This window comes from Pelodiscus sinensis, chromosome 1 (assembly GCF_049634645.1).
Source record: "Pelodiscus sinensis isolate JC-2024 chromosome 1, ASM4963464v1, whole genome shotgun sequence".
In the NCBI taxonomy this organism is placed as follows: Eukaryota; Metazoa; Chordata; order Testudines; family Trionychidae; genus Pelodiscus; species Pelodiscus sinensis.
Genome location: NC_134711.1, coordinates 307,850,912 through 307,874,145, shown reverse-complemented (window position 1 = coordinate 307,874,145; position 23,234 = coordinate 307,850,912). Strand labels below are relative to the sequence as shown.

Genomic DNA, 23,234 nt, shown 5'->3' with positions numbered 1-23,234 from the left:
TTTGCTTTTTTGAAAACTGCAGTAGGTGGCAGTCACAGCTATACTTGCTAAATCTGCTACACCTTTAAAAGCAAAGAGGGTGAAATGAGAAGGCCTGCAGTCACTTGGGACATAAGAGAGGGAAAGGCGGAAGCCCAGGACCTTGGGCCCAGATGGAAGAGTTTACCCAGAGGGGCGGTGGAATGGAACCCTAAGGGGGAGGGGGAGGGGGGGGGATGGGAAAAGGCTCAGGGAAATGGCAGCAAGGTTTGGAAAGGAGCAAACCTTGGCCACTAATAACAGGTCCCTGAGCTGGAACCTGGAGTAGAGGGTTGGCCTGGGTTCCCATAAAAGGTACTGGGGGAAGTGGCATAGCTTTCATAGAGTGGGGAAAATACCCTCAGAGGCAAGCTGATGAAACTTTCTCCTGGAAGGAGAAAACACAAGGAGGGAAGGCCTTGATTTACAGAGACGAAGCCTTGCAACTCCTGCGGTGTGAGAGGGGTTGCAGACAAGAAGAAAACCAGAAAGACCTCAGATGAGATAGAGCTGTCTCCCAGACATGCCAGAAGGTGGTGCCCCTGTGATGAGTCAAGTACCCTGTGACTGGAAATCAAGAAGGTATGTATGCTGGCTAACAAGCCTGGCTTCCTGGTTTTCTGCCAGGCAAGGCTCCCCCCAAGCAGCTCTTCTCTTGGGCTGCAACTCCATTCTCTGGTTTCCTGAAGAGTTGGCAACACAGAGCAACTGCTCAAGGAATCAGGCAGCTGGGAACAAGACACAAAAATCAATTTTGGTTCTCAGAATTATTTTCTTCTACAAAATATTTTTGGGCTTTTTATCCTGATTCAGAATAACTATTTGCACCAAAATAATTAACATTTCCTATATGAGGAAAAGTCTGTTTTCTCTTCTCTTCCACTCACTTTCCTATGGATCTCTGGCTGTCAGCACATTTTCCTTAGTAGCACTCTGCTTAAGGCTGTACTGAAGCAACACGGTTCAGTTGGTAGGATTGTGAGCCAGGTGCCCTGGGTTCTATGCCTTGCTCTGCCATTGATTTTCAATGTGAGCTCGGACAAATTGCTTCAGCTCTGTTTTCTGGATGTAAATAGGATTAACTAGAGGGCCACACAGTTTCAGTAGGCCAAACTCTTCGCACCAATGAAAGACCCCCTCCCACAAACTCCCTTTGTGCCACCCTTCCACCTCCCTGGACTGGAAAGACTCCCTGAAACACCCTCCCTTTCAGGCTAAGTTGTGTTTCTCACATTCCCAGGGTGTGTCTAGACTACACCTCTCTGTCGACAGAGTGATGTAGATTAGGTACATCAAAATTGCTAATGAAGCAGGGATTTAAATATCCTGTGCTTCATTAGCATAAACATGGCCACCGCTTTTTTTTAAAACAGAGTTTTTTCGAAAAGAAAAAAAAACTGGCAGTCTAGACGCGGATCTGTCAAAAATAAACCCTTTTTTGACAAATCCTGTAAATCTTATTTTTTGAGGAAAAGTCTGTTTTCTCTCCTCTTCCACTCACTTTCCTATGGATCTCTGACTGTCAGCACATTTTCCTTAGTAGCACTCTGCTTAAGGCTGTACTGAAGCAACATGGTTCAGTTGGTAGGATTGTGAGCCAGGTGCCCTGAGTTCTATGCCTTGCTCTACCATTTACCTTCAGTGTGAGCTTGGACAAATTGCTTCAGCTCTGTTTTCTGGGATGAAAACAGGATTAACTAGAGGGGTTAACACTTCACAGTTTCAGTAGCTCCGTTTCGAAAAAAAGCAGTGGCCATGTTTATGTTAAAGAAGCATGGGATATTTAAATCCCTGCTTCGTTAGCAATTTTGACGTGCCTAATCTACATCTCTCTGTCAACAGAGAGGTGTAGTCTAGACGTAGCCCCAGGTACAACATTCTCTCCCCACATCCCTCTTTCCCCACAAACCCCATGTCAGGGGTTCTGTAAGTCCCTTATCATCTCTTCCCCTCAGACTAGAATCCCTCCTTTTCCCCCACATCAGGGACTCTGTATAACCCCTTCTCCCTTTTGCCATATCTCCCATTGTCCCAGGCCAAACATTCTGTGTGCCCCCATTTCCATCATACTAGTAGCTCTGTGTCCCCCTTTTCCTTATACCAAGGGCCCCCAATCTCCCAGCATCAATGAGTCTGTGGGCCCCCATGTCAGGATCTTTGTGTGCCCTCTCCTTCCCATTATTATTGCTCTTATTTCTGTCTACAAGAAGAACCATTCAAGGTATCAACATGAAACTCTATTGGGAGGACAAGAAGCAATAAGATAGGCTATTGTCATACTAGAAAATATTACTAGGCACCATCAGCCAGTTCTCTAATCTACAGACAATTACAGGGGTTCCTGAAGACATGGTTCTGCAAAACATATGCCATGAGCTCTATTTTCCCCCTTCTGCTTTCCCAGTTTGCCACAACATCAATAGGGTTCTGGCCACTGATGGTTAGAATATTCCTTGAAATTTTGGAATTGATTGAATGTAAGATTCAAACTTTGTTGTATTACATGCAGACAAGCAGACAAATGCCATCAAGTTGAGCATGGAGCCTTGCCAGCTTGGTCAATTATACTTATTTTCCTTTGCCAATCATTTTGAGATGTTTGGCTGCGACCATTGTAAGAGCTAGATATTATAACTTCAAATCTCTACTGGGACTTCTATTCATCTGAGCTGCTGTTGGCATGGTTGGAGTCAGAAGTGGACATGGCCTTCATATAAGATGTCAAAGTGAGCTATCCTCTTTTTGCAGAGGGGTACAATGCCAGGATTGTGAGTAATACCCTTTAACTAAGTTAGAGAAAAATTCTAATGCCTAATGCTGTCTAGAACTTCTACTATCACACTGCCTGCCCAGAAATCCACAAAACTATCATTACAGACTGTGTTACCTTGATAGGCATATTGAGATACCTGTATTGTTGTAGGGAAGTTGTACTATGAAAACTCCTATTTTATGTCAGAAGGTGCAGTGGCAGTATGATTGGCTATGTCTCTGCTGTAACAATTGGACCTTGCCGAAGTAATGACACACTCCGAAAGGTATAATACAATGCATATATCCAGGAGAGGTTAGCCAGTAAAAAATCACTGTGCTTAATTTCCCTCTAATTTTCTAGATGCCGGCTCTTAACAACAGTGCTGTGGGCTTGTCATGTTAGATTTGGATCAATCCACAAAAGGTTTGACTAACCGCACTCCTCCCATTCAACCAAAATATGCTATTAATCTATAATTGTTTCCTAGAACTGTTCCACTGGAGTTCAGTTGGCAGCAATGCTCCCTTCGCACAGAAATAGCTCTCCGCTGAAGGGCTTCTAGAAATTGGTCATTATTTTGGGGAGAAGTTTGGGTAAGTTTTCAGTTTCTTTTTCTGAATTTAAAAATTAGCTACTTGCAGAAAAGACAGAGCGACAGAAGAGAGATCTTTAGGTCATAAGGTTATATGAGCCCCAACATATTTGCACTGCCCCCAGATATTTTGTTAAGAAAAAGCTAGGTGCTATAACAATGTGTCCCTCACTCTTGTGTAAATCTCCAGCAAAAGAAATAAACAGTTTAGTTACTATTTTGCTGTTCTGTTTATTTGGTCTGGTTAATCCAGGAGTAGTAGAATCACAACAGTGGAAATGTTGCATTCTTGGTTTAGCTGGAGAATGTATGCTTTGTGAATCAGGAAATAGTAGCATATACAGCCCATCCCAATAATGTTTTGGAAGAACCATTCCTACAGGGCTATGCAGGGCCAATCCTATGCCATTGAAGTCAGCAGTACTAAGTGCATGCATGTTTGCTAACTGCAGTGCACGTGCAGCCATGTCATTCCCAGGAGAGTAAAGATGGGTGAGGAAATATATTATATTTGACCAATTGCTGTTGGTGAATTAGACAAGCTTTTGAGCACACAGAGCTCTTTTTTAGGTTTGGGAAACTGACTGTCACAGCTATTTACAAGGTGGCACTGATGCCTTAGTATAAGTAGTTACCACATACTTCAAGGGACCATTCAAGGTGAATTGGCCTGTAAACTCCTCTTCACTCATGATGACTACACCAGACAGGCCAAACCTCAGATAACACTTATTTTAAATAATTCAAAGAAGAACCCACACCAAAATGTATTCAGTAATTTAAGGATATCATTAAATCCTTCCTCAAACAACTCCAAGAGAAACTCTACAAACTCACCTCAATGATCTTCTATGTGCTTCCCAAGATACATAACAAGGGAACATAGACAGACCCGTCACATCTGGTCATGATACTCTTACTGAAGAAATATTGGGACTCATAGAAACCATCCTCAAACTACTTACGATACAAAGGGCCAGCTTTCTCCAGGATACACCAACTTCTTCCACAAACTTTGCAGTATTAGCAATCTTGCTCAGAACATCACCCATGCCACTGTGGATGTAATTTCCCTATACATCAGTGGTCACCAGCTGGTTGATCATGATCAGCTGGTCAATCCTGGGAACTCTCTCAGCTGATCATAGTCTCTGGTGGTAGAGCAGGGCTGCCAACTAACGCAGGCTCCCTGCTTGCTCTGGCTGCATGGCTCCAGATCATTCCTGGGAGAAGAAAGTCTGGGATGTATACCTTAAAGCACTCAAAAATTACCTTCACCAGACATGGAAACTCCTCTGGTTAAGATGATTACATCATGGAATGGAACAGCAAAATAGCCAAAAGAATCTGCTTCAATGAATAAAACTCCTTTCAACTGCACAATCCTAGTTGTCACCTACAACCCCAGACTGGAACTCACACAGAGTATTGAACAACATAGTTCATATTTGACAGGACTCTTCCTTGAAAGAAATCTTTCCTGAACCCCCACTTCTAGCCATCAAAAGCAAGCTCCACTCAGGGAAGGATATACCAACTCAACTCAGCATCAGACTTTGCCTGAACAACAGATGCAAAACCTGCAGATATATTTCCATTGTTCCAGTGATCAACACCTCTCATAATACACCTGTTTAAGATCAATTGGTCCTACACATAGTGATCACTACCTTATTCAGTGCATTAAATGCTCCAGCAGCAACTATGTGGGTGAAATCAGAGAATCATGGAGCTCTCAAATGAACTCACAAAGCAAAATGATAAACCACCTCTTCACAGGAGTTCTGTTCACAAAGGATATTGAAAGTTGGCTTTGCTCTGAAATGGAACATAAGAACAGCCATACCAAAGGTCCATTTAGCCCAGTATCCTGTCTCCTGACAGTGGTCAATGCCAGGTGCCCCCGGAGGGAATGAACAGAACACGTAATCATCAAATGATCCCATCCCTGTCTCTCATTTCCTGACAAGCAGAGGCTAGGGACACCATTCCTACCCAACCTGGCTAATAGCCATTGCTGGAGTTATCATCCAGGAACAAAAGCCCAATATTCTAACATTCTCCTCAAAGGAAAATACAATTGTGTTATGGTGGGAAGGAAAAGTAGAAGAGGGCCTCAGTCAAAACATTTTGTTTAGATAAAAGTTAAATATTTCACTTTGATTTTGACTTTTTTATTTTGCCTTATACAATATCACATGAAAAAATGAAGTGTGTTATTTCCAAATGAAAAACTGAAACATTTCATTGCAAACTGTTGGGACAGGATGTTTTAACACTGACTATGTGTTTCCCATAGTCTTTCAAAACAAGCATCTGGCAAAAAGGGCTCATTTTGTGTAGCATTTTGATTCCAACCAAACCGTACATTTCCAGAGAATATGGATTAGTTGAAGTGTCTCAGCTCAGCCTTAGTTCCATCATCTGTGTTTACCCATCTCCCTCTTACTGCCATGGCAAATGCCATTGTAGAGCTCTGTTGTCTGGCACACAAGCAGTGAGAAATCCCACCTGCATGACCTATCCTTCCCATTGTGCAATGGGATACAAAACCAAGAGGTAGGACCAGAGCCATTACATGCAGAGAGAAATTAGTATAAACAAATCAGCTGGCAGCAGCATCAGTGCAGAAGTGCTGCAGTGTACAAATATATTTCAGTCCTCAGATTCATTATGTCATGCAGATGTTACTGGCTTATTGATTAACTGATGGCCCTCCCTGTTCTAGCGGAATGGTAACCCTCACCTTTTCTGTGCCCTCCTCCAATCCATTTGCATCTCTCTCTTTTTTTTAACCCTTCTTGTCATGATGATTCTCTTCTCTGAGCATAAGGATTCCTTGCCCCTGAGTGTGCTCACCCCAAAAGGTCAAAGACATGCAGCTCAAAGTGGGGATTGGCATCAGTTCCAGATGTTACAGAACTGGGATGTAAGTGTTTTCACAGCTGAGCTGAATGCCACAAGGTGTGGTGGGGGGACTTTCACTGGGACAGATGTAACACTGGCTGAAAGTTGAAATTAGAGACATTCAGACTGGAAAGGAGGCTTAAAACTTCCCACATGAAGAATAATTAAGCATGGTAACAACTTAACCCCTAGACTCATGGTGGATTCTCCATTACTAACATTTTTTTTTAAAATCAAGATTAGATTTTTTTTAAAGATATGCGCCAGGAATTACTTTGTGAAAGTTCTGTGCCCTATACTACATGGGAGGTCAGACTAGATCAAGAATGGAGAACCTACGGCAGGGGAAGGAAGTGGCTCTGAGTGGTGGGGGGGCTGAACCGACAAGTATAGGGCAGTATGGAGCCAACTGTGTCCCTGGGAGCTACGCCAGGGCAAATCCTCTGCCCCTCCCACATCCAACTCTCTGCCCTCTTCTGCATCCTCCTCTTGCTAAGGCCCTCCCCCACAAATCAACCCGCTCCTGGATCTCCCTCTTACCCATCTCCCACATCCCCAGCCCTCCTACACCCATCCTCCTGCCTAGACCTCTCTCACCCCACTCCTACATACTACCTCCTGCCGAAAACCTGAACCCCCACTCCACTCCTGCACCCTCCCTCCAACCTGCATCCTGCACTCCCAGACCATGCCAGCACCTTACTTCCCCCCCCAGACTCTGCACTCCCACCCTCAGTTCACTTCTGCACCCTACCTCCTGCCCAGACCCTTCATCCCCATCCTGCTCCAGCACCCAGTCTTCCACTTAGACTCCCCACCTCCATCCCCAGCCTACTCCCCAGAAGGCCCCTCCAACACACTGAACACCTACCTCATTTTTGTCCCCACACTAGAGCCTAGGAGGGCTCACAACATCTATTAGCCCCATGCCCCCAGGAGAATTAATCTGGCCCTGGCAGGAAGCCTTGAACATTGGAGCCCCTTCCCCCATGAGGCTGGAGTGCAAGGGGATCCCTGGCATCACAAGTGCAAAGAGTGAGCATCTTTTTTTTCCCCCTGCTTACCATTTGGGGACCACATCTAAGACTTTTTTTCTTCTTTTATTTTTGCTTCTCACTTGCATGTGGGCCCCGACTGATTTTTCTTTGGGTTAGCCAAAGAATGGCAGGCGCTGACTGGGCACTCAGCTCTGAAGGCAGCACCACAGCCAGCAGCAGCCCGGACGTAAGGGTAGCATGTATTGCTCTTACTCCACTCTTACTTCTGCGCTGCTGCTGGCAGTGGTGCTGTCTACACAGCTGGGTGCCCAGAGAGCTGCAGTCATTGGCCAGGAGCCTGGAAGTGCTGGAGCTAGGCACTGCTAAGCCTAGAGGTGCCAGGTTCTAAGCCTTGGCACAAATTAAGTCCTGGTCCCTTCTGACCTTGGAATCTGTGCATAATCCTCATCCATAAAAGCACCTTAGCAGGATGGATCCAGGGTCATGCTGCTCTTCCAGGCTCACTAGGCTTCTGGATTGGTTTGGCAGCCCCTGAGTGAGGGAACCTTTCCATTTGCAACTCTTGCTAGCAAAATGGACTTGAAAGAGATCCCAGGGAGCCTACCCGATCTGTTTAATTTAGCAACTGAGATATTTAAACCTTCCCAATAAAGAACTCCTATGGATATTTCATTTGGTTTATTTTCACTTGGTATTTATCATTTATATTCAAAATGCTGCTGGACTCTACAGTGTAACAGCAGGTATTGGGCACAGGCACAGCTAGGAGAGCTAGACTTACAGAGATTTAGGGTAATTGAATGGCGGAATTCCAGATTCTGAAATAAATGTAATCTAACACTAATGAGAAACAAAACACCAGCTTCAATCCTTCCAAAGGATGAAACAGTAATTTCCACGTGCCACTTGGGTGAAGAAGGAAAACTCCTCCAATACTTATGATCACTCTCAAAAACGTCACAACAGTTCTGGATATATATAATGAAAGCACAACATTGATACTGGTTCATTACTAATTCTTCTCACTTATTGTTTGTATTACAATAGCAGCCAAATATCCCAACTGAGACCAGAGCCTCATTGTGCTAAGTGGCATACAACCAGTTCTTGATCTAAAGTAGTGTTTCTCAACTTTTTTTTATAAAGTACTCCTTTAAAAAAAACACAGTTTTCAGACACACAATTTATTTTCTACCGTTGCAACACATTTGTTTAAACAACTTAATATCGTAGCCGGGCAGGCAATGAAATATTTGGGTGTAAAAAGTCAAAAAATAATAAAGTGCTGTAAAACTTAAAACAAAAATTCACTTTTCACCGAATTTCAGTTGTGTTGTTGTATCCCCCGGACTTCTCTTGAGTACCCCTAAGGGTACTCGTATCACTGGTTGAGAAACAATGATCTAAAGCACGCACAATCAAAGAATTAAAATAAAGGAAATAAAGAAGCAAACCCAAGTTTCATGATCGTCAGCAGAGAACTCTATCAACTGGACCAGCGTGCTTCTCTCAGAGTGGTACAGATATGTCTTGAAAATAAAAATCAGGTGTAATCAGCTCCCTAATTGATAGCTTCGTATCTCTGCTGTGTAAATGGGGGCTCAGTGAAGCAAAGAATTGGGGGTTAAGATTTCATTGTCCCTCTGTGTAATGAGAGGAACCAGATTGGAAATTTAGAACTCTTTCACCTTTGAAAATGAGGTTCAAAGTTATCATCTAGCTGTGGCTTTGCAGAAATTGGATAAATATTGCACTCCAAGAAAGAATATAGTCCATGAAAGACATCAAATTTTCACTCATGTGCAATGACAAGTTGGGGTAATAGATCCATATGTGAGAGAGACGAAAAAGTAAAACTAGCAAGTTTGGAGAAATACAAGATTCTTTGAATAGAATGGGATTGTTTGTGGAATTAATAACAATCCCACTGTAAAGAAGGAATTCTTAAGGGACCTTAACATTAGCTAAAGCAATATATAGCTGCAAACTGTAGAAGTTACTAAATCACAAATAAAAACCCTGACAAAGCAAGAAGAAAATAAAACAGCAGCTGGTGTGTGGATATTATTACCAAAATAGCTCCTACTAGAAAGAATGCATTATTATTAAAAATTAGAAGAATCAATGAGTAATAAAGAAGAGGGGAAAGGTACAGCTGTGGGAAATGTGCTAATGAACATCCCAGAAATAAATATATTCTGTTGGGGAAAAAATTCCCTAGAGACACAACCACTTATAGCAGGTCTGAACCTAGTGATTAATAGCATTCAAGGATGTAGGCGGAATATTGAGTCTAGCGTCCCTATTATTACACATACTATTTTAAATTACATTATCTGTAAAACTGTAGTTTTAAATACAGAGAAAGAGGATACATGATAAGTTGATATAGAGATTTTTCTCAGTACTCATGTGACAGGCACCATCTTGGCCAACATAAGTGGGGACTGAATTGGGGATCTTGAACGCTAAAATCATTAACTAAAGCTCTCAAGATAGGGCTCTAACAAACTCATCTTTGATGGACGAGGCACAAAATAGGCCCTTTCCTACTCACTCATCTGTGGGTTACAGTTGTATTATTCCAGAGTGGCAAAGCCCTAATGGATGAAGAGATTGAAAACCATCAGGGCTCGTCTACACTGGCCCCTTTTCTGAAAGGGGCATGTTAATTTCACAGGTCGTAATAGGGAGGATCTTATTCCTACTTCAAAGTCCATGAAAGACTACTTCAAAGTAGGAATAAGATCCTCCGGAAAAGGGCTTTTTTTCCGGAGGATCAGGGCCAGTGTAGACGCTCTTTTCCGGCTTTTCTAAAAGCCGGAAAAAAGCGACGGACATTTTTATTTAAATGCCGCGGGGGATATTTAAATCCCCCGCGGATTTCCCTATTACGACCTGTGAAATTAACATGCCCCTATCAGAAAAGGGGCCAGTGTAGACGTAGGCTCACACTTTTACTGGACCAAAACTGAGTTGTTTATTATTTGTCTTACCATAGTGCCTAGTACACTCAGTCATGTGTCAGAACTCTACTATGCTAGACTCTATAGAAATGGAGAAAAAAAAGATGGTTCTTGTGTCAAAGAGCTTACAATTTAAGAATAAGAAGAGGTGAGAGATGAATATACACTGATAGGTGGATGTATAGGGAACCAATGAGATAATGGTCAGCATGATGATCAGTGGTCTTGGCAGAAGAGCCACCTTGCCATTGTCAAGTGTTTTGCGAGTAGTGTTGTAAAAAATTTTTAAGGAAGAATGTGAAGGAGGACAATGAGGCAGCTTTGTGATTGTTTACAAGGAGTTCCTCCCAAGCAGTAGGGGTAGAATGAGGGAAAATAAAAAGGTACTTGTTTGAAAATTTGACAAGTGGATAATGGAGACTGTCATCATAGACCAACTGGAGACTGTGGTAAACATCTGGCTATCTCGTGAATGAGGGACAATAGATAAAGTGTGTATAGGCTATGAAGGGACTTGAAAATCAAACCAAGTAACGTATGTTTGATGTGATAGAGAAGGGTGACTATCTTATCCTGGACCTTACACTAGCAGTATTTAACTGCGGGAAGGGAGAAGATGACAATCTCTCATTGGAAGGGTGTTTTTAAATGTGCGTAGTTTTACGCCACTCAGCGTTCTGGAATCTTAGAAGTAATTCCTGCTGGAAATGGAAAGTAGTTGTTGTGGCCAAGTGTATCTAATACACTGATTATTAATTTGCATTGTGATAGTGCCTACGACCAAGATACCATTGTACTAGGTGCTCTAAACACCCAGAACAAAAGAATGATCCCTGCCAAATGAGTTTACAACCTATCTCATAAATACTACCATATATTGACTGTTATTTATATGTTTACGTTCATTAGATACATCAATGGACCTGTACCAATTCACACCAACGGAGAATCTGAACCAATGTGTTAGCTGAAAATGAGATGTTGACTGACTTCTTTGCTCTTTATGATTTGTGCTCATGGGCTATGCAGTCTAGCAATATTAACTTTAAATTAGCTAAGTTGTTTGCGGGAGATTAACAAAAGGTTGAGCAAATCTCAACTTTTTCAAACTGTTATGAGCTAGAAGGAATTTAGAGATAAGAGTTCTGCAGAGGTAGAACTGTACCAATTCATGCTAAAATCGAGGTGAAATAATTAAACCCCATTCTCCTCAGCTTGTCAAATGCAAATTTATGATGTAAGAATCTGATTCTCATAATAAATTAAATTTCCATGCTGCTGAAAGTCTTGTTTTACCATTTGTGAAATCATGAGTTGCTACTGTGCACATCTTGTTATATATGTTAGGAAGTGATGGGAACACACAGAAAAGCCAGGATGAATATTAAAAGTTATTATATCAGGATTTCTTTGATCCCTAGATGATGGTGATGATGACGATAATAGGAGTAGTAGTAAAAGAAAAAGAAGAAACTGTGCAAATACTAAGACACCTGGGGCTAGATTTACAGAGAGATTTAGTCATGGTGATACTCACTATCACCGTGCCTAACTTAGGCACTTAGAAAATCACTGGGATTCACAAACTTTGATCTCAGCATCTAGGCTCCCCATACAATGAGTGGGGGAGAGACCAAGCACTGCAGTGCAGACTGGGATACACAAAAGCCAGCATGTAAACCAGTTCATTGCCTAAAATAGCCATTTGGAGATGCCAAGGTGAGTGGTAAGTAGTCTGCTTGGGTTTCTCAGCTGCAAACCTTCTCTTGGCATTAAGTGCCTATGAGGAAGACTTTTCTTGTAACTTTTAACCCAGTGGTCCAGGTAGTTATCTGGGATGTGGCAGACTTCTAGTTCAAATCCCCTATCTATCTGAGGGGGAGCAGGATTTGAATGAGAATCTGTCACGAGTGCCTTAATTGTTGTGCTATGGGATATTCTGATGTGGTGCTCCCTTAGGCTGCATCTACATTATGGCATGATTTTGGGATACCGGAAGTATCCCAAAATAGCTATTCTGCGTCTTTTGGAAAAGCCCATTATTTCAAAATATAATGGGCTCACTATTCTGATGTCCCTGTAAACCTCGTTCCACAAGGAGTAAGGGATGTTTCAGCATAGTGCTCTATTTCGAAATTTGACGCTGTGTAGACAGTGCCGAATTTTGAAATAAGCTACTTTGAAATTAACTCAGAATAAGGTATGCAATTTGTGTAGCTTATTTCGAGCCCCTGGTGCAGAGTAGACACACCCTTATTCTCTCTGTTAAAGCTGTTCCACTGAGATAAATAATTTTAATAAGTCATCAGCACTGAAGGTCTGGATCCTGGGTCTCTCCTGGAGCTGCTTTCACCATCAGGGGACAGTCATTCTCCTGCTCGCTTTCTTGCTTTGGGCCAGGGATTCTTTCATATTTAAGCACAGTGGAAGAGCTTCAACAAGTGAGACAGAGTCCCACCTTTGAGCATCCCATAGCTCAATGGCTAGGACAGTCATATATGAAGTAGCAGAACCCAGTTCAAATTGCTTTTCCTCCTGAAGTGGAGGAGGCACTTTATTCAAGTGTCTCCTAGGTGACAATCCCTAACCGCTTGGCTAGAAGGTATGAGATAGTTCTTGCCATTTGGTGTAAGCTCATCTGAACAAGCCTGATCCAGTGGCCATGCTAGCAGCTGTTTAAGGTGGAGGCATGCTTATCTTCTCCGGGTTTGTGCATTGTTCTAGGACTTGCGTATTCGGATTCCTGGCATGGAGCTGCAGCGTGTTCATACTCCAGGGAGAAACATAGCTACCTGTGAAACTTTTACTGCAAAAATGTAGGTGCCAAGTGACTTTACGCACCTATAGGGACTTTTGTGAATCCCAGTAGGGCCTCAGTCTGGGATTTGGGTGCCTAAATCATTCTTTGAATCTGATACCTAAGGCACAAGCTACACTCCTTCCCCTGTATTTCCTACGGTAATAATTCTGATATGCAAGGTAGAATTATCTAACCTGCTCAGCACTGACCCAACACTGCTTTCATTGAAATAGTATGTAATTGTATGTAGCAGGGCAGCCACCCTGCTCCAGGATATAAAGGGTTAAAATCAGCCCTGGGAGAGGACTGTCCCAGGAGCCAGAGGTGGGCTAAAGTCAGCCAATCAGGGCTCAGCTAGGCTGTGTAAAAAAGGCTCCTGGAGGAGAGGAGAATGTCCTGTCACTCCAGCTCTGGAGGGAGATGGCCCTAGTGGCCTGCTAATGAGATACCACAGACAGAGTAGTGTGGGGAAAGGTGTCCATTCTTTTTATAAAGGATTTCCAAGTTCTTCTCTGAGCTGCAAAAACTCCTATTGTATTTGAAGGAAGAGGGGAATTGGCTCAGATAAAATCTAACCTAAACCCTTTGTGCAAATATGAAACCTGGGCCCTTTTTGGTATTTTTAAAAAGAAGTGACTAACTATTACTACTTTTAATTCAAACCCATGTGCTCCTGCTTCCCATTTCTACCCAGTCCAGAAGCGGAAGTCTGGGAGTACTTAGAGAAAGGTTGTTCTGATGGCACATCTATGTCAACTGGAAGCATGAAGTGTATCAAAATTCTTGTAAGATCTCTGGCCCAATTTTGCAAATCTAATCACTTCCAATAGTTGGGCAAGGCGATCCAGCATTCACATTGAACTGATCTTTATACCCAGGCTCCAGAATGTTAGGATCTGCCAAAAACAAGAGCAATCTTCTCCTCATTTGAGACCCAGGTAACTGGGAGTCAGCCACATTTACACTGCAATTCTATCTCCAGATCTCTAGAGATACTGTTGCTGAAAAAGCTTCCTTACTTCCTCATCTCCCTACAGTATCTCACTGCTGTACCTGTGGGAGCTGCTCCCTGCATCAACGCAGAGTTTTCATGGAAAGGGCTTAGCACAGAATCATCCCACCATAGGGACAGAATGTCACAAGGGTGCTGATGAACATGGTGATGAGAGAGCTTTCTCTACTCATGGTGTGGATACATGATGGACTGGAACCAGCAACACATTTCATATTGGCCACAGAACAGTCACCTTGTAGCAGCAACTTTCAGTCATTACAATCTGGACTGGAACTGAATCAAATGGTGTCTTCTTTTGAGTCTTTGAGACAAAGGCTACGGCTACACTGTGTGTGTTGCAGAAAGAGGCAATGCAAATGAAGCGCGGATTAGCATTTTCTTGTGCTTCATTTGCATAATCTCTTGCAGTCCACTTTTGCGCAAGAGGTTTTTGCACAAAAACAAGCAGTGTAGACATTGCCTTTTTGCACAAAACCCCCTTCTTGTGCAAGATCCTTATGCCTCTCCCTGGGATGTTCCTCAAAAAATGAGGAAGAACAGCTCTTGCGCACGAGGGGTTTTTTGCGCAAAAAGGAGTCATCTACACAACTCCTTTTTGCGCGAAAGCCTCTTGAGCAAAAGCAGCTGCTAATTAATTATGCAAATGAAGCATGGCGATATTCCACTCTACGCTTCATTTGCATAAACTTTTGCGGAAGAAGGCTACAGTGTAGACGAAGCCCTAGTGTGGTTCAGTGTCCCACATAGTGGCATTTAGACCACTTCCAGCAACAGATAAGAGCAAAAGACCTCTGGTGCCTAGACTAAGAGCCTGTTCCTGTTATAGCTGAAGCTGTGTAGAGCCTCTTATATTAAGCTCCAGAAGTCCTAGGTTCAAATCTGCCTGGTGGTGGTTATATATGCACACTAGGAATGCATACCCAATAAATAGTACCCTTAAGGGCTTTTCTTCTCTTTATGCATCTCAGGATTTTATAAGCTTTTTTGGCCACCGTGTCACATTGTGAGCTTACTTTCAGATGTTCATTAAACTGCAACTGCCAGTGGTGCCAGTGCCCTGGTAGTATTGTGATCAGTGAAACTGGGATCAGAGTGCCCCTGTTCTCTGGAGGAGGAGTTATTGCCAGGACACCAATAGTGAAGAGGTAGAATTAGGCTGGAAGCAACTCTGCCATGTGGACAAGTTCCACTTGTTCAGCTTAACCTGCATTCCACTTCTCTCTTTGCTAATGGAACAATGACAAAGGAGTTGTGGTTCAGGCACCTTGTGCCCCTATTCTCTTCTTGGGGATGAGCTTCCCAGCCAAACTATGTCATTCATGATAAATCTCTTGTGATGTGACTCATGACGCACCACAAAACTTGATCAGAGGGGAGAGCATATTGCATCATGGGAGATGTAGTGAAGCCAGGGAACCCGGTCCATAGGGGAGCATAAGGACATTAACCCACCACAGTATGAGTGGCAAAGGCAGTTCAGTGTTGAACTGGCTCAAAACAAAAGGGGTTTTTTGGATTTAATTAACATAAGTTATTTTCATTCAGGTCAAGCTGAGCCAAGATGAAATATTTTATTTTGCTTTTGCAGACAGAAAATAAAAATTTCAGCGAAATTGAACTTTTCTCACTTTTGTGCATTTTCCTGTCATCCAGGTTTATTAAGCACAAATTAAAGGGACCGTGAAAACTCATCAAGGCCCTTTGTCAAAACAGGGGGAGAAACCACTAAGGCTCATCGTAGTTCAGTTGATTATTTGTCCTTTGACTTTGGATCTGATCCAAAGCCCATCGTAATCAATGAGGCATTTTCCACTAGCTTCAGAGGGCTTTGGATCAAGCCCTTTCTCCAATGCTCAGGCCGCTACTGACCTTCAGCTAGCAGCAGAACATAAGATCAAGAACACTAATGCACACACAAAAGATCAGAGGATCAAAGATGTTAGAGACAGGGAAAAAGTGCAGGGCATAACCCTGGACTTCATCAGATATTTATTATAAAATTTATACTGCACTTGGTATTATGGTATGTCTCTGAATAAAAGACAAACTGAAACGACCAGCATTGTGTTTGAAGTGTTGTTGTAGCCTTGTTCATCCCAGGATATTAGAAGAACAAGATGGGCAAAGGAATATCTTTTATTGGACGTGCTTCAGTTGGCGAAAAAAGACAAGTTTTCAAGCTTACACAGAGCTCTTTTCAGAGCTCTGTGTAAGCTCAAAAGTTTCTTTCCATGACATAAGTTGGCCCAAGAAAAGGTATTACCTCACTACCTTGTCTCTCCAGTATTGTGAAGCAAAGATGGGAAGGAACTTATTCAGATCATTTGAATAATGTGTATGGAGGCAAAATAGAAAAAGAGAGCAAGAGAAAAATGATTGGCTAAAAGCATGACATGTTTTATAATTAGAGCTAGCCTGTAACATTTAACCATTGAAATAATAGCTTAATGCAGCATCATTAATTATGTCTGGTGATCATCTTCTTCCCACTTATTTTGGCCTTAATGAGAGTCAAACCAAGCTTCAGTTACTGGCATGCATGACCTCTTTATAATAATTTCCCCACGTAAGTGCAAGGGCATTACAAATAGCAGAAGAAACACCTGAAATGACAGTTTCTGACAAATTATTCAGTTTTGCTAGAGTTAATGCTAGTTTTCCTTTTTACTCTCAGTCTCTGCATGTTCTTCAGTGAAAATATGGGGTGGGGAAGAAGAGGAGGCATGGTTTAGTAAAGACGCTGCAGGACTAGCACTCAGTAAACCACCATTTAAATTCCATCTCAACTTCAGGACCACTGTATTACCATGGCCAAATCATTCAATCCACTCTTTGCCTTGGTTTCCCATTTGTAAAATACTGATATTTCCATACCTCACGTGTATTGTGAAGATAAAATCCATTTGAGACTGTATGTTACTTGGACTCTACTGAGAGAACAAGTTGCTTTTCATTTGTTATGATTTCATGAAAATGTTCCTGAAAAGAAAAAATAAGAAATGAGTCCTTTCTCAGTTTTTTGAAGACTAAAAAGAAAGAGCAGCAATTGACCAGTGGAGTAACTGGTAATTACCCTGTTTACATTTTTCTATTTAGGATTCAACGGGCTATTGCTTTGAAGAAGGCATGTAACATCAAACAACTGAGTCAAGAACAGCATTCCTGGATAACATTTATGGGTAGGGGTGGAGTGAAAAAGGAATTTAATTTACATGTAATTAAAGATAAGCAGTCTCTTATGTCACCCCATTGTGGTAATAGTTAACAGTTATTATAAGATTTATACTCACTCCAGTGAATGACAGTTGCGCCAGACTCAAGCCAATTGCCTTATCCATTCAACGTATGGAACTAGCTAATCCTGGTGTAAATATAACAATAAGGATAACTCTTAAAATGCTGAATATTAAGAACCAGAAATTGAAAAAGTGTCTAACAGCAATTTTAACAAGCCTGAGTTGTTATGTCTTTTTTATAATATACTTTTGTCAATATTTGAAAGGCAGAAAAGATGGTCCTATGGCTAACACATTGAAATAGAATGCAAAAGATTTAGGTTCCATTCTGATCCCTGCTCCACATTTCTTGTGCTTTCACTTAAGCTTTAATAAATAATTATTAGTTAAGACAGATATTGAATCAGGGCCTTGAATTGAGGTCTCCTACATGCCAGGTGAGAGTCCTACTTCTGAATTATATGTTGGACCAGAGACAGAAAATGCAATGTGTGTTATGCAGCTGAGCTCATCTTGTTTTAATTTCCCATGTTTTTATTAATATTTCCATCTGCAAACTTACTATTGCATTAGCAGAGGGCTGCATGTGGGCTCTTAGGACATTTCTTATAATAGAAGGTGCATATTACTGGAGATATAATAAGGCTATTTTCATACAGAGAAACTGTGCTGAGACAAAGAGTCTTTGATTATGTCTCAACACTGGGAGTTTAACAATGCATACACAATACTTAGAGAAAGGATATGATAAGGGCCAACATGAAAATGCTTTCAGAAGAAATATTTAAGGCAGTTAATTAAGAATAGTAAGAGGAGTAATGGTCTAAAACAAGAAAAGGGAAATGTTAAATTAGGCATCAGGAAAAGTGTTCTAACATCTGTGCCAATTAGGGAATGGAGCAGAGGCACAAGAAGTATCCACAATTCTATATTAGCTCAGGCAGATTAACAAAAAAGAGAGCCAACCCTCTTCTCCAATTACGAGGGACACAATGCATGGCACGGTTTATTCTTGTTTGGTCTGTCACAAGATAGAAGATTTTGGCATTAAATCACTCGTGATATTTTCAGCTAAATATTATATTATGTGGACAAGCTTCTTTTTTTCTGGCAAATCAGTATTTAATAACAATGTCTGCTTAAGTAAAGCCTAGCACAGCTCTTCCTGCAAGTAGATAATTGTATGCTACTACTAACTTATTTCTCAATTTCTTCATCCATATTTTCAATGACAACTTTTTCATATTAACTTACTTCTTCATTAGTATCAACAAAGCAATTATGAGGGAGAAATGCTACTTTTCTTTAAATATGTTTGAGTTAGTGTAATTAATGGGCATAGCAAGAGATATGAAACACTATTGGACTTCCTAACCTATTTCTTTGGAGAGAGAACACTTCTTCTTCCCTAGGAGGAACCCCCAGAGAGAAGGAGTAATACACATTGTAAAAAGAGAATATAAAACTACAAATGCAGCTGAGTTTCAAGTTTCCATATTTTGCAAGATGTCTGAATAAACAAGTCACTTTAAGGACTGCATCATTTGAGCTGATGCAAGTTTCAGTGCATTCCCAAGCATACCCTTTTCCAAATTGTGCAATGAAAACATTCTGTCAAATATGAATTTTGCAGGTTGGTGATTTGGTAATGAGAAATAGCAAAGCAGCATTGAAAGCACTCTGTTACTGAAAACTTGAATGAACAATCTCTGTGTTGTACTCTTTCCTACTGAAATTACAAATAGATGACTACAGCAATATACTCATCCCTCTTGTTTAATTCACAACCAGATTAAAGTACAGATGAGCATGAGGCAGCTAGTTCTTGTTCTGTCACAAGATAGAAGACTTTGGCTTTAGCTCTCCTATGGTATTTTCAGCTAAATGTACATTGGTGATGTAGACAATAGTCTTCTTTCTGGCAAATCAATATGACAGTCACATGGCAATTATATACCACCATCCAGTTCAGATGCTTTGTGAGGATTCTTTCCAGTATAACCCTTCCCCCCTGGGTTGCTAATTCAAAGTTCTGCTGACATTTGCCTTCTGAAATGAAAATCAGTAAAACCCGACTGCCTGCATTTGTGGAACTGACAAATCCTGGGAAACATACCTAGAAGCTCAGGGCAGAATGAATACTAGCATTTCAGTGTTCACACATTAATCACCTCACAGTGGGTGGCAGTAAGCTAGTATACCATCTCAGCACTCCCCAGTCCTCCTGATGAAAGCCTGACAGGTTCTCAGTGCTGAACATCAAACACATGTTTAAGGTGTCCTTTGGATTTGAACATGCTTTACAGGCATGTGCATGTGCACGTGCGTGCACACACACACACACACACACACACACACACACACACAGCATGCTTACAGGAGAAAGTGAACTAACTAACATGGAGCCCTGTTCCGACGCTTATTGAAATTGATAGAGATCTTTCCATTCATTTCAATCGGAGGTGGACTGGGCACATGGAGTAAAATTGTCAAAGTGAATGAAAAGCCTATGTCCCACAGACATTCAATGAAACATAGGCTCCTAAACTTAGTTTTGAAAATAGGAATTTGTGCACTTGGAAAGTTTTACCATTTGTAAATATTTCAGTGGATCATCAACTCAGCCATATTCAGAGTGTAAGTGGAATTTTTTAACTGGCATGATTTTTCAGTGAAGGTACGTCTAGACAGCAGGGCTAAACTTAAAATAAGATATGCAGCTTGAGCTATACTAATTGCGTACCTTATGTTGAAATAGCTTATTTTGAATTTGGGTATGTCTACACAGCATTTATTTTGAAATAGAGCATTCTTCCTCCAACTTCCCTTACTCCTCGTAAAATGAGGGTTACAGGAGTCGGAGTAATAAGTCCTCTGGCTGGACATTATTTTGACATTATGTCAAAATAACTGCTTATGTGTAGACGCGCATTTTGTTATTTCAAAATAATGGTGCTGTGTAGACGTACCCTTGTAGGCTAAAAAGGCTACCCTACTGACCTATGATACCCAACCCCAGCTACATTAATTGCATAGCTGGCGTCGATGTGCCTTAAATTCCCATCCACGCTGTGTGAGGCCGACGGGAGCACATACTGTTGCTGGCTTCCCTTACTCCTCACAGAATGAAGAATACTGGATGCTGGCGGGGGCTGCCCTCATCATTTGATTTAGGGATTTACACTAGACCTGCTAAATCAAATGCTAGAAGAGCAACCTCTGGAGAGTCAATCTTCTCTGTAGTGTAGGCATGCCCTAAAAGAGTATATGGACACCTATTCTTCCTGAGAAGAAAACTCTCCCTTATCCCCATGAAAAAGGCCTCTCTTTCCCCAAGTTTCTTTCCAATAAAGTGTACTATGGATATGTGCAGGGCTCGCCGAACCGTGGCGAGCCCTACTCACCAGCCACGCTGTCCGGTGATCTGCGCATGCACAGATTGCTGGAACCTGGCTCTTCCGGGTTACAATCTACTTGCCACGGGCGAGTAGATTGTATAATTTGTCGAGCCCTGGATATGTGAATATGATATACATGCAAGTGCAATGTCTACACTGCAGCTTCCACCACACTTACGCCCAATAGATTTATAACTGTGCAGAAAAAGGAAGATGAATGAAGTTCAAATCCATTTCTGCAAGAGATCAGTTAGACACGTTAGATATCATCTTAACAGTAATGGTTCCTTTGATTAGAATGAGTGTCAGGTGACTGATGTGACACTTTACAATACTACTTGAAGTTTTTAATAACTTTGTACAAATTCCCTAACAAGTTCTATAGCTTTCCCCTCAGAAGAAACATGATCTGAGGGTCACTGTTGCTAACACTGAAAAAAACAAATTTCAGTCCGGTCAGTAGATAATACCTCACTCACCTTTCTCTCTCATATATCTGTGACCAACACAGCTATAATGACACTGCAAATAGTTTTTATTTTTTTACCTTGGTATTCTCATGCCTTTATATCCAAGTTAAAGGCGCTGGGTTATTTCAACAAATGCCAGAAGGGAAGAGACATCATCCTGGAGTCCCTATGCAGGTCCAGAGAAATCCTGACTATGAATCATCACCCAGTGGGAGATATTATCCATTTTGTAAAACAGTGAGATAAGATTACTAAGGGCACATAGCTGCTATTATTTTCAGCGGTTACTTTATGAAATTTTGTGCCTGCCTTCAAATTCAAGACAATTTTATCTTTGTCCTACTCTGCCAGGAAAAGAAAAACTGCAAACTACTCCTAAGAGTATATACTTACAGTTATATGCCGCATATATACTTACAGTTCCATCTTCAGGGCAAGAATCTTTTTTTACCTCTGCTATTCATGGTTGATTCAGGTCCATCTTATGTCGGAGAGGATAAATTCTTTAGAAGAATACAAGGTCTCAGAACTGATTTTGTATGTTTAATTTCTTTGGGACCCAAAACTCAGAGCAAGCCTCAGGCACTGAAAATATAAGAACTGAAAAAAGGAGAAAAGTTCAGAGATGTTAAGGCAGGAAGGGACTGTTTATAATTGCCAGTGACGTGTGGCTGAGAAATAGCATGTGCCTTATTTGCATTGGCTGAGAAATAGTATGTGCCTTATTTGCATTTACAGAAGCTCTTTCCACTGTTTATATGTACAGCTAGTTGGAACATTTTCAGTTAAGTGTTTTTTGGCAAAACACTTCATCAAAGCAGAAATGTTTTATGGAGATATACTGACTTCAACAAAAACAATGCTGCTGGAAGGTTTCTGAGGTCCCATGTGGACTGCCCGAACACTTCCAGAGAGAGAGAGACAGATTGAAAGCCTGACATTTTTGATCGGACAATATTTGTTTAGACACAATCCATTTTGCAAAAGGATTCAGTTTCATAATAGAATTATCATCCTCCAGCCAGCTCCACATATATTTACATGAATTTTAAGGTCCCTCTGCATAGCCAGAGTCATGTACAAGATCCTTCGTGTCAGTAACAAGAGAATCTCACACCTGTTAAAAAGACATCTAATCTTGATTTACAGATTTCAAGTAATGGTGAATCCATCTCATCCCTTAGTAAACTACTATAAGGGTCATTTATCCAAAGGGTACGTCTAGACTACAGTAGACTTTTGTCGACAAAACCCTGTAGTCTAGACACACCCTTACTGTTGAACTGGGAAAAAGGCACAATATTTTATCTAGATGAAACTTCCTACCACTGGATTGTGTGTCTTTATATAATCATAAATTTGCCCAATCCCTAGGAACAGATACGGTCAAGCTTAATTTGTTTGAATGGGAGAATCTGCACTATGAGTGCTAAACTAGGTATAGAACCCAAAAGATGTTCTGTCATATTGATGGAATTTCTTTCCAATGGGTTGAGGGTGCCGTACCTCATAGGATCAAATAACCTCTAATGGGTAGTATGGGTACATCTACACGGCAGCTGGAAGTGAGCCTTCCAGCCATGAGTAAACAGAGTTGCTCTGGATTTGTTCAAACTAGTGCGCCTAGTATGTGGACATAGTGGCTTCAGTAGACACTCAGGCAAGCTCAAGTCAAGGAGTGTGTGTGTCAGGCTTGGATGCTGGTAACTAACCTGAGCCTCCATCAAAGCCACAATATCCATAATATGTAGACAAACCCCATCAGTCTTGCAATCTTCATTCCTTCATGTTTTTTTTACACACGCAGACATACAGGATTGTGCTCATGTTCTGTTGCTGAAAATGACCAGTCTCTTGAATTCTTTCCCAAATATATGTCTGAGATTGCCACGGCCCCATCATGTTTTGCCTGGCACATCTCTCCATGTGCTTACACCAAACTTAGAAGCCCCTCTCCTCAGCAAAGCATTTCAGTATTTTCTTATGCTACCTAATGCTCTTTGACTGCTTCATCTGTCCCTGATATTTTATTCCCCATGTTTCATTCTTTGGGGGTATGTGATGCATCTTGCATGGGAA

The 23,234-nt window shown here is 41.5% G+C and overlaps 2 long non-coding RNA genes across 2 annotated transcripts; one reads left to right on the top strand and one right to left on the bottom strand.

The window, feature by feature from the left end:
* Nucleotides 1-206: 206 nt before the first annotated feature.
* Nucleotides 207-11,620, top strand: LOC112547116 (uncharacterized). The gene is made up of 3 exons (XR_003090865.2): nt 207-600; nt 3,261-3,366; nt 11,146-11,620. It is a non-coding gene; the product is annotated as an uncharacterized LOC112547116 (long non-coding RNA).
* A 3,990-nt stretch (nt 11,621-15,610) lies between these two features.
* Nucleotides 15,611-21,747, bottom strand: LOC106732558 (uncharacterized). Its single transcript, XR_001368804.3, has 3 exons — nt 21,574-21,747; nt 17,342-17,412; nt 15,611-17,030 (listed from the first exon to the last, which is right to left on the bottom strand). It is a non-coding gene; the product is annotated as an uncharacterized LOC106732558 (long non-coding RNA).
* Nucleotides 21,748-23,234: the final 1,487 nt, after the last annotated feature.